We start from the raw sequence: 14,013 nt of genomic DNA, 5'->3' as shown, positions 1-14,013 counted from the left end.
TCGCCTCCTCCCCTGCCCTCAAGAGGTTGTCAACACCTTTGCTAGGGCCTGGGCTGTCTCGTTGCCATTGCTCAGTCCCTTCTCTGCCCCGGTGTGGTTTTTGGCAGTGACCCTGGGGTTAGGGGTGCAGTGCTGGATGTGGCAGGAGCTTCACGGCAGCAGCCCAGTGGAGAGCAGGCAGCAGGTGTTGTGGTGTTAGGAAAGGGGGGACCCCAGTATCCTCCCACCCCCAGGGAACCCACTGCTGGACACATCCATTCCTCAAGTCTTGGCTAAAATGAAAAGCAAAGTTTCTACAGCTGAAAACAGCTTTTGTTGCCCCGAAGCACATGCGGCTTCATGTGTTCAGGCGTTCACATCAAGCTCTTCTCCAAAGACTTGTCCAGTTGCCACGAATGCTGTCATGTCTGGGGATTAATCATTCTCTTCAAAGTTCTGGCCTTTCCTGGGCCCCCTGCCTGACTGAAAGGAGCAGCCAGGCTGGCCGAGGCCACGGCTCAGGACCATGACATGCATGGGAGGTTCACCCCAGCAGAAAAGCTGGGAAATCCCTGTGTTTGACTAGCTTTGATCTGGATTAAATCCCTCAGAAAGAAGCAGAGGAACAGCTCCAGGAAGGCCGGGCTGTGTATTTTGACTTTACACCATCAAAGTTTGCCCTAAGTGACCCTTAAAAGTGTGCAGGTAGCCACAGGCTCTGGGCTGGGCAGTGAAGCACTGGTGCATTTCCAGGTGCATCATCCTTGCCTGAGGGGGGCTGTAGGGTCAGATTTGGTGTCTTTGCTTCAGGACTGAGTAGATATCTGCCTGCTTCATCCTTGGTGATGCTAGGTCAGTGGGATCACTCCCAGCCCCACACCACCTCTGGGTGGGCTGAGCTATGCTGAGCCAGGAGCTGAGCACAAGGTGTCCCCTGGTGCTGGCAACGTGTCCATGTTCATACCTACCCATTTCCTTTGTCCTGTACCAGCAGGCATTTTTGCCATCCATGCCCTCAGGACTATGCTCAAACACTGACTTAAGGAAGAGGAGATTTGACTTAAAGTCCCTGCTTTACATTCATACAATCATGGAATCATAGAATGGTTTGGGCTAGAAGGGACCTCAAAGCCCATCCAGTTCCAACCCCTGTCACAGGCAGGGACACCTTCCACTAGAGCAGCTTGCTCCAAGCCCCTGTGTCCAACCTGGCCTTGAACACTGCCAGGGATGGGGCAGCCACAGCTTCTCTGGGCACCCTGTGCCAGCGCCTCAGCACCCTCACAGGGAAGAGCTTCTGCCTAAGAGCTCAGCTCAGTCTCCCCTCTGGCAGGTTAAAGCCATTCCCCTTGGCCTGTCCCTACAGGCCCTTGTCCAAAGCCCCACTCCAGGTTTCTTGTACACCCCCTTTAGGTACATTGCCCAGTAGGTCCAATGACTACAGAGGTATTTGTATTTCCAGTATCCTTTCTGTAAGGAGCCTAACACCTCTGCAATCCCACACTCTAACCTTTCCATGCCTTGATTTTGCTCTATAAAAGTGGATAGCAGCTGCTTGTGAGGACAGGCACATGCAAACCATGAAGGTCCTTGAGATGTTGGCATCTCCGGAGCACAAGGGCTGTTGAACAATCAGGTGACAGCCTATCACAGCAGCACAGACCCATCTCTGGGGTGAGCTTTCAGCCAGTGCAGCTATCACTAGTCAGCTGTGAAGCAGGTGAAAGGAAAAATAACATATCCCATGGCAATCAGCAGGAAAGTGAGAAGGTGCAATACCATGTTCCAGATGGATATGTGTGTGGGACACCTGAGCTGACAGTCCTTCCTTTGCAGAGGGCGGGATATGAATTTTCAGTGTTCACAGGTGCTGAGATCTTGATGTTAAACAGTGCAGGACAATACAGACGGTCCCATTCACACACGGGACCGCAGCGCTGCCTTCTGCAGGGACCCCCACAGCGGGCAGAGGATGCTGTGCTCATTCCCCCCTGACCCAGGAGCCCAGGCAGCAATCAACACTTCTGCCCAGAGCCTGTTACAGAAACCCATTACCAGTAGCACTGGTGCCCTGATAAGGCAGGATGAGCCTGTCAGCTTTTGATAAACCCCCGTCTCCAGGAAAACAAATCACCAGTGCCTTGCAGGGGAGCCCGGGACTGCCCAGCCTGGCCGGGAGCCCGCAGCAGGGATCTGCCATCCCACAGTGGTGGGGTAGCAGGCCAGACCCGCTTGTCCCAACACCTCTGTGAAATACTTTCGTGTCCTTGCGGAGGATAGCGCTGATTGGGAGGTCAGGCGCTTTCAGATCCCCCGATAACATCCCGGTGATAAGATAGCTCTGTTTACCGTGGCGCAGCCGCGGGCACAAAGCAGAGCTCTGTCCACAGCCCTGGAGGTGCGAGTCTCGCTGAGCAAACACAGGCCTCCCAGCTCTTCACACCTGCCTGGCGTTTGGAGCCCAGCCCGGGGAGGTGCAGGGTCCAGGTTCATGTGGGATGGATGCTCACCCCGTCAGCAGCCGGGATTCGTGTTCAGGACCGTGTGGCTGCAGGGTTAGCTCAGGTTTTGGGAGACTTGGAAGCAGAACTAAAATCTCTGCTGAGGTTTCCCAGGTAGAGCTGAATTCTTGTAACTCTTCTGACATCTTTTCTGCAGCCCCACAACAATTCTGCCTCTTGTTATCAACAGCTCTCAGCCTTTCCCACAACAAAACCCCTCCAAGCACACGCCTGCTTCCAGAAAGGGAAATTGAGGCGCAGCGGTGTTAGGCGGCTTGGCCATGGTTATGCTGGGCTCAGTCTCAGGGCCACGGCAGGACCTGCTCTGCATCTGGTGCAGTCAGTTCGTGTGCCAGCGTGCAGGGAAGGGGATGTGCCGCTGTGTTTGTCACATGGGAAGTGTGTGCCCATGTGCTGCTGGAACATGCTGTGCTGGGAAACATGGTGGTGGCAGGGGTGGGCTTGCAAAAGGGGAGAGCTGACTCTGCTGGTTGCCTTAGCATTGCCAGCTACTGAATTATGGGGTGTTTGCGGAGCAGGAACAAGGGCAGAGGAGAGGGAACAAATACATGTGCCAGTGATCAGCTTCACACCTTCCTCCAGCCTAGGGACGGATGGCTCCTGGTTTCATAGTCACTCTAGGACTGATTGAATGGGAATTAATTTGCAGCAATCATCTGCTGCATTTTATTAGCATAACAGGGGGTGTTGTGTTGGTGCCTAGCCCCAGGCTCCTGGAATTGTATTTCCCGTGTACACACCTGCCTCACCAGAGCACTTCACAGATTTCCAGGGGCTCAGGCCCTTGTCAGGGCTGTTTGCTGATGAACCAAGCCAGCCCCAAGTGATTAGGGAGCCTCATTGCCAGAAAAAGAGACCTACCATGCAGCGTCCACTTACTTTGGACCAGTGGTGCTTGAAGACACTGGTTCTTCAGTGCAAAGCATCTGATGTAAGAAACCAGTCAAAGCACTCATCTGTTTTAGTATCATAGATTTGACTTAAAGTCCCTGCTTTACATTCATAGAAACATAGAATCATCCAGTTCCAACCCCCTGCCACAGGCAGGGACCCCTTCCACTAGGGCAGCTTGCTCCAAGCCCCTGTGTCCAACCTGGCCTTGAACACTGCCAGGGATGGGGCAGCCACAGCTTCTCTGGGCACCCTGTGCCAGCACCTCAGCACCCTCACAGGGAAGAGCTTCTGCCTTAGATCTAACCTGACTTCCCCTGTTTCAGTTTGAACCCATCACCCCTTGTCCTGTCACTCCAGTCCCTGGTGAAGAGTCCCTCCCCAGCATCCTTGTAGGCCTCTTCAGACACTGGAAGCTGCTCTGAGGTCTCCACGCAGCTTCTCTTCTCCAGCCTGAACAGCCCCAACTTTCTCAGCCTGTCTCCATACAGGAGCTGCTCCAGCCCCTGAGCATCCTCGTGGCTTCCTCTGGACTTGCTCCAATAGCTCCATGATCTTTTTATGCTGAGGACACCAGAACTGAACAGTGCTGCAAGTGGGATCGCATGAAAGCAGAGGGGCAGGATCACCTCCTTCGACCTGCTGCCCATACTCCTTTTGGATCAATTTTGAAATGCATTAGTTCATATATCAAGGTAGGAAAATGTCAAGAAATGGGTGACTCTCAGTCTCAGCTCCAGCAGTGTAGAGTGGCTCACGGCTCTGGTCTCTTGCCTGTGTGTCCTTTTTGACACAGCCGTAGCTTTGCAGTTGGGGACGCCATGGGCAGGGGCAAGTTTTCTGCCCCTCCAGGTCTGACCTGCGGGCTGGGCAGGAGCGCTGTGCTGAGGAGCGTGTCCTCACCAGGGAAGGAACCGCAGAGCAGAACAGGCTCAGCACAGGCTCTTGCCCTCGTGGCCAGCCCCTCCGCAGCAGCACGGATGCTCGGCCCCGCTCTGCCGGGTGGATACGAATGTGCTGAGCTGCCAACTGCTCCCCTGAGTCAGCTCAGCCTCAGAGAGAAACCAAAACCCTTCCCGAGAGCCATCATCTGTCAAGCTCGTGTTACTGTCTGGCATGTCAAGTGGCCAGGCTGAGGTCTAATTCATGAGGGAGGAGACCACAGCAACCTCTACTGAAGCCGTCCTGTGCTCCATCTCCCAGGGCTGGAGCAGCACCTGCAGATGCTGGCAGGACCATCCCCTTGGAGAGACCCTCTCCCTAGGGCTTTTGTCCATGCTGTAACACAGCAGCTCTGTGGGTCACTAATGGCAGCATCCTTTCCTGGCTCCAGGAATGATGCTGTCTTCTGGGCAAGGGTCCCCTTTTCCTTGCTGGCACAGAGCTGGAGGGGTCTGAGGTTGTAAATACACAGGTGCAGCCACTGGCACTGCCTGGGGAGATATTCAATGTGATCCTGGCAGAGAGGAGGGAAGGCAGCATCAAACCAAGGGCCAGGAAAGGACAAAAGGATCATTAAAGGAGAAAGCAGTAGGAGAAAGCAGTGCTCACAGCTTCCAAAGGGAAATCCTGTGGGATCTGGTCTTCAGAGGTGTTTCTGGTGCAGCAGCACAGGGACCTGGACTGTGTGTCACCTCGAAGCAGATGCTGCTGGGTTTGTGTGGAGATGAGTGTCCACGGGTTATGCACAGTTTTGTGACGGGCTCTGGTGGCAGCCCATAGCAGGTCTGGCTGGGGCCAGTTCAACAATTCCCCCGGCCCTTCTCCAGACAAGATTGGGAAATGATGGAGGGTTAAAAACACAACTTGTTCCTGAACACGCTTTGTTTGTTTTAAACAGCCCGACCTCACAGCTTGAATTAGCACAACCAGAGGGGCACTGACACACGAGTACCCAGTCATTTTAAGCTGGGTCTGCCCTGGAGGAATCACAGCCTCAGAGAGTTTGAAACTGTTTTACATTGCTTCCACCCCTTGGGTGTCAGGGCACCATGGCTAAGTTTCCCGGTTCCTTGGGGCAGTGATGGAAGCAGAGTTAAGGCTGTTTGTGTTCCTGGTCCTTTTAGGCTGAGCAGTTCTAATATGGATTTTAAAACCTCATGACTCGCTGCTGGTTCGTTGCATTATCAGGCCTTTTGCATTGTGAGCAACCTTTGCTCTGAATGTGAAAGTTCTTTCAATATCTGTTTCTGCTCTGGCATTAACCCTCAAGTGGCTGATAGACTCCTGTATCACAAATATAGCAAAACATACAGGAATATGTGCTGGGCTGGGGCAGTGATGGCCTGTGCACTGGGTGTGCTGGCTCCTGTCCTGGGCTGATGCTGGAGCATCACTTTGAGGTTTGCAGTGTTCAGATCCCCGTCACTATGTGCCCTCCTGTTGAGCTGCAGAGCTCTGGTTTTACAAAAGCACAGAAGTATTGATGAAACCAAACACTTGGGTCTGGGATGCTGCTTTCGGCATCTTGGAAAGCATCTCCTCAATGTGCCGCAGTTCATAACTCACTGAGGTTAGCATACTGGGCAGGTAGGAGGTAAGCACCATGGCGTGGGATAGAAAGGAGAAAGGTCTTCTTGAAGTACAAGCCCTGCAGCAGTTGGAGGAAAGCTGCTGCTGAGATCTGTACCAGATAAGAGGGAAACCACAAGGCCAGAGCCTAAGTGGATAAATTGTTCCCAAGTGGATTCCCCTCAGACTCTAAACAAACATCGACACTTAACTCACACCTCGGAGCTCAGCGGGGTGGTCAGAGGAGGCCTCTGGGCTTTGCCTGATAACCCAGAGGTTGTCGGGTGAGCTCTGCCCTTAGCCCCTGCCTTCGGATGGCATCTGGATGAATTACCGGATGCAAACAACTCATTTCAAAGTATTTACAACTCTAGGATTTGGATGGTGCAATTGAATAAAGCAAGCTGATGACAGCCTGGTATAATCTCCAGGGCTGAAATAAAGAGTTCACTTCCCGACTTTTTCTTTCTCAAAGGAATGAAGCATTTAGCTCTTCCCAGGCTGAAGCTTAACTGAGAACTTCCTGCACAACCTGATTTGCAAAGCAAATCTGATCAAATCCCACAGCTCCTAAAGAAAAGGGAGCTCTTCCTACATCACCCAGCATGTGCCTGGGAGCACCATTGCTCCATGGGCCACGCTGGGACCTCAGCAGGGGAGCCTGGCACATGCTCTGCCTGTGTTCTTCCCAGCCACTGGTCAACCCCCAGGTGAGGTCCCCTGGGAGCTCTCACCCCACATTCAGAGTCCTTGAGGCAGGCTCATGATGTAGACTGCGAGGCTGAAGCCCTCATCTCCAGACAGCTTTCAGAGGGACTCTGAAGAAGACTTGAGTCTGCACTTAAGAGCAGCCCATGTCCCTTCCCAGCACACTCGCTGGAGGAAATAAGGATGATTTACAGCACATCTCCAGGCACTTTGAGTACAACCACGTGTGCTGCACCAGGGGCTAGGCTTGCTTTGTGATTTTCATCCTGTATTGAGTAAGACTGCTTTTGTCTTGGGATAAAATGCCTTGGATGAGAGGCTGTCACAAATCTCAGCATTTCAATGCAAACAGGCCCACAGGTTTCCCATCTATCCTCATTGTCAGTCAGCTGCCTGGTGGCTTTCAAGGAGCCATCACAGGTCACTGGAAATGCTTTTGAGGGCTCAAGGCAGGCATACAGAAATCAGTAGGACCCAAGCAGCTGTTTGCCACGTGTGCCTGCGAGCAATGGAGAGATCACCACTGCTCAGAGACTGTTAAAATCTGGCTCATAATGAACATCTCAGAGCTGTAAATCTCCCCAGAGTAAGTCTTGCTCTTGCTCCTCTGATGCTTCCTGCAGGATCAGAAATCCCATGTGGACAGGCAGGGAATACCTAGTGAGATTTTGGTGCTCCAGTCCAGTCTGGAATTAATAAATGTGGAAGAGGATGTATCCATCAAGCTCTGCTGTTTTGCATTTGCTTCTTCTACCCGCTCCTTGCCTCTGCTACAAGTTCACCATTCCTGCTGATGATCTGCCCATGACCATGGCAGGGAAAGGGTCCACTGGGGAGATCTGATGTACAGAGGTGAATCTCCTACTGCAGGCCAGAAGGAGCACTGGCGGTTGGCACTGCCACACTCAGCACCTGAGAGACCACATCAGGCCAGGCATCTACTGTCCTGTCTCCACAGATGTGGTGTTGAGCTTGGTTTGGTCAGTGAAAATCAGATCTTAGGGAATTTAGCTGCAGAACTTCACCAGCTGTGACCAAACATGTCCCCTGTTTTCAATGACTTAGAAACTTGGCCAAGCTTGAGCAGTTCTTAAGGGACACAAAAAGACACATCCCTACCAGGGAGCAATGTTTTTCTTTTTAAGCCTTGGCTTCAGATACAAGAGCAATAGATTTTCTTTAAGGGAAGTAATCCCCAGATTTGTTAGCATTGGCACAGAACTATTTTTCAAAAGCCTTGTTTCTCATTAACAGCTGAATCATTTGAGCAGGAACTTTTCTAGAAGCATTCAGCCTGACACAGACACTCACTCCCAGGCATTTCAGCCCAAACAGGCAGCTTGGCATTTTTTGATGTGAAAGAAAGCAAGGATCTTACCATTGGAAATCTCAGGCAGGTGTAAATGTTGCCATTACCAACTTGGGCTTCAGCATTGCAGAGCGCTGTTATACTTCGCTGGACCAGTGTTGACATGGGGACATCTCCATTCCCTGGGGCACTGTTTGGGAACTGAGCAAAGTGGGACGTGAAGGGCACTTGAGGTGTGCAGTATCCACAGGGATGTTCTGCATCACCCTGAAGCCACCTTGTCCACAGCTTTTCTGCGGAATTGCCATTCCTCAGGTTTTTCATACATGGAAAAGCCTCCTTTTCCCAACCTCCTTTTTTGTGCCACCAGGAGGATTTTCTGAGTGTCTCTCCTCAGGATCCCTCTCTCTCTTTTCACCTCCATTTGCAGTTTGGCCTTTCCTCGCTTTCAGGGGAGTTTCTTGTGTGTGGAGAGGGGTGAGAATCATTTGGCCTTGTGGGGAGCAGGTCAGAGTGAGGGGGCTGCCCAGAAAGTTTTCAGCTCCAGCAGAGGCAGGTCTCTGGGACAGACCACCAAGAATGGGGCTTTCCTTTCCACCCCTTCCAGCGTACACATGCCTTTGTTACAGCCAGGTTTGCGGCTCTGGTTCCATGGACAATGCCAGCCACAGCTGCTGTGTCCGCACACTTTCCTCCTTCTTTTTGCTCTGACTGTCAGGACAACCTGGGCCCTGGCACAGACCCTGTGTGTCCCCCTCGCAGCCACAGCACCTGGGTGGCTTTCCCCTTCAGTGGGTTAGCTTGAGCAAACCAAAGCCATTTCGACCCTGCTCCTAACCCAGACTTGTCAGTGTGCACAAAGGAATCTCCCCAGCTCAGGCAGTGTCCATGCACCCCAGGGGACATCCCTGCAGGGCTGCACCACCCAGGATCACTCACCGGGCATAATCCTGGCAGCCCATGTGGGACCCAAGGGGTCCAGCAGCATGCAGCCGTGTGGGATGCATCCAGCAGCTCTAGGCTCGTGCCAGCTGATCCCAAACCTCAAATCAGCCAGTGTGAAGGAACGTGATGCTGTGAGGAACCTGGGACACCCTCCTGCTGTCTCCTTCAGGGCTTTCTCTTCACCTCTCAGTTCAGCAAGCAGACAGGGCTCCGCTGGCTCTGGCTGCTCATCTCCATTATCCTCTCTCTTTGATTTAAGGGTAGCTGTTTCCTTAACCAATATGGCCCTCACAAATACTATCCTTGAGGGTACTTTGCTCCCCTGGGAGCAAAGCCCTTTCCCACATGAGCATGGGCAGGGTGCCCCTCTCAGCAGCTGGGAAGATACACTTGAGGCTTACTCAGGCAGAAGGGAAATAATGGCTCAGGCTGACCTAGCAATTCCCTGACAAAAAAACTTATCTGAGAAAAGGACAGTTTTAAAGAGACTGAGATTCCTTGTAAATTCAAGTCAAATTTAGAGATCTCTTTCAGCCCCTGGCTTCTTCTATCCTCCCCTTTCCCTTCCCCCCTCCCCTGAATTATTGTTTGCAAAAATTAAAACAGAATGTTTTGGGGTTTTTGTTTCTTTAAAAAGCAATTTGCATTTTGAAAATTGCCAAAATATAAGTTCTGGAAGGGTGGGGTCTTTTGAAAAGGCAGCATTGTCATTGCTGAATGAAAACCACGGAGAGGAATGTGTCCTGGGAGACGCAGGGCACTGGGACGTGAGGCCTGGGGGACAGGACAGCAGCACAAAAGGCCACAACTACAGTTCCCACCACACAGCTCCAGCACCTCCCATTCACATATCTCCATTAGTTCTCCCATATGGAAAATCCTGCCTGCCTTGACCTTCTTCGACAGATTCATTTGGCCAAGCCACAGTTTTTAATGTGGAGATGCTTCTGCTGTGGTTTCTTCACCCATCTTGAATCCACAGCTTTCCTCTTTTCTGCTCCAACCTTCCCCAGATTTCTAAACATCTGTGTTTAAGTGATACCTGGTTATTTATATCATAGCCTGGCGGCCCAGGTAGAGACTGTTTGATGAAGCTCTGTACATCTGTGTGCAATAAAGTTAGCGAACAAAAGGCCTGTGAGGTCCTTGGCAAAATAAGAGAAAGAAGAGAGCAGGAGACAACAGCACTGGGCTTATCTGAGCATTTGGAGCCAAAACCTTTTATTGGAGAGTCTCAGCACCTGGCACATGTTCTTGCCGTAGCTGGGGCTGCAGCCCATGCAGGGGTGTCCTCTCCACTGGCTGAATAGCAAAGCGTGGGGAGCATAGGTGATGCCAATACTGGGAGGTGATTTTTATTGCAGCTGGCGCAGGCATTCATAGAAAGAAAAGATGGGTTGCTAAAGAGCACTTACTGTGGCAGAGAAATTCAAACCAAGAAGCAATGGTTGGAAATTAAAGCCAGGCAAATTCATGTTAGGAAGGAGGCAAAATGCTTTAGCACAGCAGGGGATTAACCACTGGGCAAGGCAGAGGGTGGGCGGGAGCCGCATTTCCTGAGCAACTCTGTCCAGGGAAACGTGGCTGGGAGAGCCGCACACCCTGCCCGCGGCACCAGCACCACATGCAGATCTGGAGCTGGGATCCATAAGCATCACGATCTGCTGATGGGTTCCTGTTGGTCCCAACGGCCAGCTCAAGGCAGCAGTGGTGGGATCAGGCATTGTCTGCATAAGCATCTCTGGGCCCCCACTGCTGGTTTCCTCTGAGGGGGCAGGACCAGCGTGATGGATCCCATCATGACGTTGTACCAACATCGTCCCAGCAAGGACTTTCTGACGCCAAGATGGGACATTAAATTCATTGCCCTAATTCTTTCATTCCTATGTCCTATTGTCAGGGAAAAATAGGATGGCTATTTTCCTTCTGTTGGACCAACCCTCTCCCACTGGGCATCTGCAAACACATCAGGCTACATACAGACTGAGCTGCCAGCTAGCCCTGGCTGGCAGCCAGCAGTGCACAGCACTGGCCACTCAGCACCCAAGCATTCAGGGTGAGCCCAGGAGGCAGTAATTTCAACTAAACCCACTCTCTTTTAGCTGGTTTGGCACCTTGTCTGCACAAACAGGTGGATTAGGAGGAGGTGAATGATGGAAAAGCACTATGTGATGGGGTTGGGAGGCAGCTGTTGCCCAGCGGATGTCCTCAGAGCCCTGGGAGTGCAGCTGGAAGGAAGGGACAGAGCCAAGGCTAAGCTAACAGAGCCAAACGAATCTGAACAGTCACAGTGGAGAAGTGGCCATCACTGCCTGGCTGCTTGGGGTGCTTGTGGGCAGCTCACAGGGAGGCCAAGTGCCGGGATGCTGGCTATGGAGAGGGGCTCTACAGCCTACACCTTCTCCCAGCTCACTCACTTGCTCCTGAAGCTACACAAATGAGGTCCTCTTCTCTGGATGAGGACAAGGACAGCTGTTTTGGGGAGCAACATGCAGCTTCTCGTGAGGTTCGGCTTCTTCCCTTCTCCAGACACTGGATTTTCCCAGCCCTGGAAGATCAGTGTACAATGGATCCTGGGAGCAGGGATGCCGGCAGCTCTGCACACTCCACTTACTCCTCCACATTCCTGCGCAGCTTCGGCCTGGTGGGACCAGTGGAAATATTTGCAAGGATCTTGAGAAAACCCCAGGAGTTTTGCTTTCCTGGCTTTGCAAAAGCATTTCTGCTTATCAAGCAGCCCAGGGAAATGTGAAGATTTTCACTCACTCTTCGGGTGGGCTCAGCTTTGAATGTTAAAAAGGGATTTGCCAATGCAGTCTTGCAAAACACTCAAGTATCAAGTCCAGCGCTCCTAAAAAAGGAGTTTTAGGAGGAAGTGAGCTTTCATGCTCTTTGGAAAACATGCATTTCTACCAGATTTAAGGAAGAATGAGGTCTTCTGTGAGGCCAAGCCACCCCCTGGAGAAATGCCTTCTCATGTTAGTCAACAGGGACTAAATCCTGTGGTTTGCAGCACCAAAGGCAGAGCTGCTAGTGAGTCTTGAGGTTTTGAACGACGGAGATGTGGTCACAGGCTACAGCAGGGAGGACAGACCTTCAGGCTGCCGGAGTTAAATCTTCCTTTCTTCTGCTTGAGCTGAGCCCTGAGGCCAAGCCATTGATACAGGTGTTGCCTTGGTGGTTAGCTACATCCAAGAGGACATCCTTCATGCTGCAGGCCTGATGCACCTCTCAGCTGGTCCATGCCTGAGGGAAGGCTCTGTAGGGAACCATCACTCAGCCCTGAGGCCTTTCTGTAAAACAAGTATTGGGACTTCAAAAATGCCACCCCCTTTCCAAAAGCTCAGCTCGTGTTCTGCAGGGCAAGAATCGCCTCCAATCCCCTATTAACCTGCCAGAGGGGAGACTGAGATGAGCTCTCAGGCAGAAGCTCTTCCCTGTGAGGGTGCTGAGGCGCTGGCACAGGGTGCCCAGAGAAGCTGTGGCTGCCCCATCCCTGGCAGCGTTCAAGGCCAGGTTGGACACAGGGGCTTGGAGCAAGCTGCTCTAGTGGAAGGGGTCCCTGCCTGTGGCAGGGGTTGGAGCTTTAAGGTATCTTCAACCCAAACCAGTCTGGGATTCTATAATTCTGTGCTCTGTACAATGCTGTCTGTGGTGCAGCCATCATGGTGACAGAGGCTCCTTGGCACGCCGTGAGTAAAGGACGGCATAGCTGAGCATTCCTGGCAAAGCACAAAGTGCTTTTCCTGAGAGTGAGACGGAAGGGGAAGAATCTACAAGGGGGGTTGCAGAAAGCACCTTGTGCATGCTCCTGCACTTCTTTTAGCTGCAAACAGGGTATTTAAGTGCATTCGCAGCATCAGCCGATGTGTCCGGGTCTAAACTGCCGCAATTCCCTCTGCACGCAGGAGCTGTGTCTCCGGCCTCCTTGATGGTTCCCTCCTGTTCTGGGAGATGACAAATGCACCCACATTCTGGTGGGCTCATCTAAGGCGAGGCAAACCACAGCGCAAAGCCCTGACCCTGCTCGCTGTCAGGAATCTCACTTTCTCACAGCAGGCAAATCGCTCCCAGGCCTCTCTTCTCACCATTAGCACGTTGGTGGCTGCTTCTCCTGCTCTGCCAGCATTTGGTGGAGACATGAGTTGGGCCTCACTGCGTTAGCCAGAGGAATTCAGGTAGCAAAGCACGGAGGGAACAGCCTCCATCCTGCTGGTTGGACGTGCCCGGAGGATTTTTCTCTCCCTTTTGCTTTCATGTCGTGAGTTAGCTGGGGATTGTTCCTGATAAATAATCCGGAACTGCACTGTAATTTTCTGGTCTGAAATTTGATAATTAAGCAAATATAACATGTCTTTGTCTTGGGTAAGCACCATAAGGTAAACAGGAAGGAATGAGGGATTAAGATGTCTGTACTCTGAAGGAAGGTGACAAGCCCAGAGCCGTGACACCTTCGTGCTGAGCCGAAGAGGCCCAGCTGTGGGTTGGCATTGCACAGATGCATTGTTCAGGGGTGAAGAGCAAATAAAAGCAAAGGGAAAAGAAAACAAGCTATAAAATTCTCAGCAAAGCACAGAGCCCCAGCCTCTGCCTCTTGATGCTCCAGTGACAGCTCTGGGGAGAGGCAGGCGAGGGGTCGAGCTTTTGAAGTCCTGTCCTTTGCAAAGGCCCCCTGTTAAAACAGTCCTTGTGTTGACATTAGGTTGCATATGGTGGGGACTCTCCAGGCAGGTTCAGTCACAGCACATGCAATCAAAGCAGAGGGGGACTTTTTGGTGTTTGACGACCTGGGCGCCAGGCCGGCCCTGTCCCAGTGGTGGGGTGAGAGATGTAGAGCCAGAGGTGAGGCTTTATCAGCCTGTTCGGGGATGTAGACATGTAACAGAACCCTGTTCTACGTGTACCAAGCACGGGAAGGAAAGACAGGGGAGAAGTTACCTAGGAAGGGCTTGAAATTATATCTGGGGTTCAGACACACACGTGTCAGGACTGGTGAGAGTGGGAATGCTGGGAACATCTGGGACGAGGGGGATTCACAGCGTTTGGAGGGGATTGTACCAACAGAAGCATGATGGCAGTGTTCAAGGCCAGGTTGGATGGGGCTTGGAGCAAGCTGCTCTAGTGGAAGGTGTCCCTGCCCGTGGCAGG

The 14,013-nt window shown here is 52.2% G+C and overlaps 1 protein-coding gene across 6 annotated transcripts in view; it reads left to right on the top strand.

Annotated features, from left to right (window-relative positions):
* Positions 1-14,013, top strand: part of NTN1 (netrin 1) — a 100,184-nt gene that overhangs the window by 36,869 nt on the left and 49,302 nt on the right. The window lies entirely within an intron of this gene.

Source organism: Pezoporus occidentalis, unplaced genomic scaffold, assembly GCF_034315485.1.
Source record: "Pezoporus occidentalis ecotype Australia unplaced genomic scaffold, CSIRO_AGI_Poc_V1 ctg148, whole genome shotgun sequence".
In the NCBI taxonomy this organism is placed as follows: domain Eukaryota; kingdom Metazoa; phylum Chordata; class Aves; order Psittaciformes; family Psittacidae; genus Pezoporus; species Pezoporus occidentalis.
This window is presented reverse-complemented; position numbering and strand designations above follow the sequence as displayed.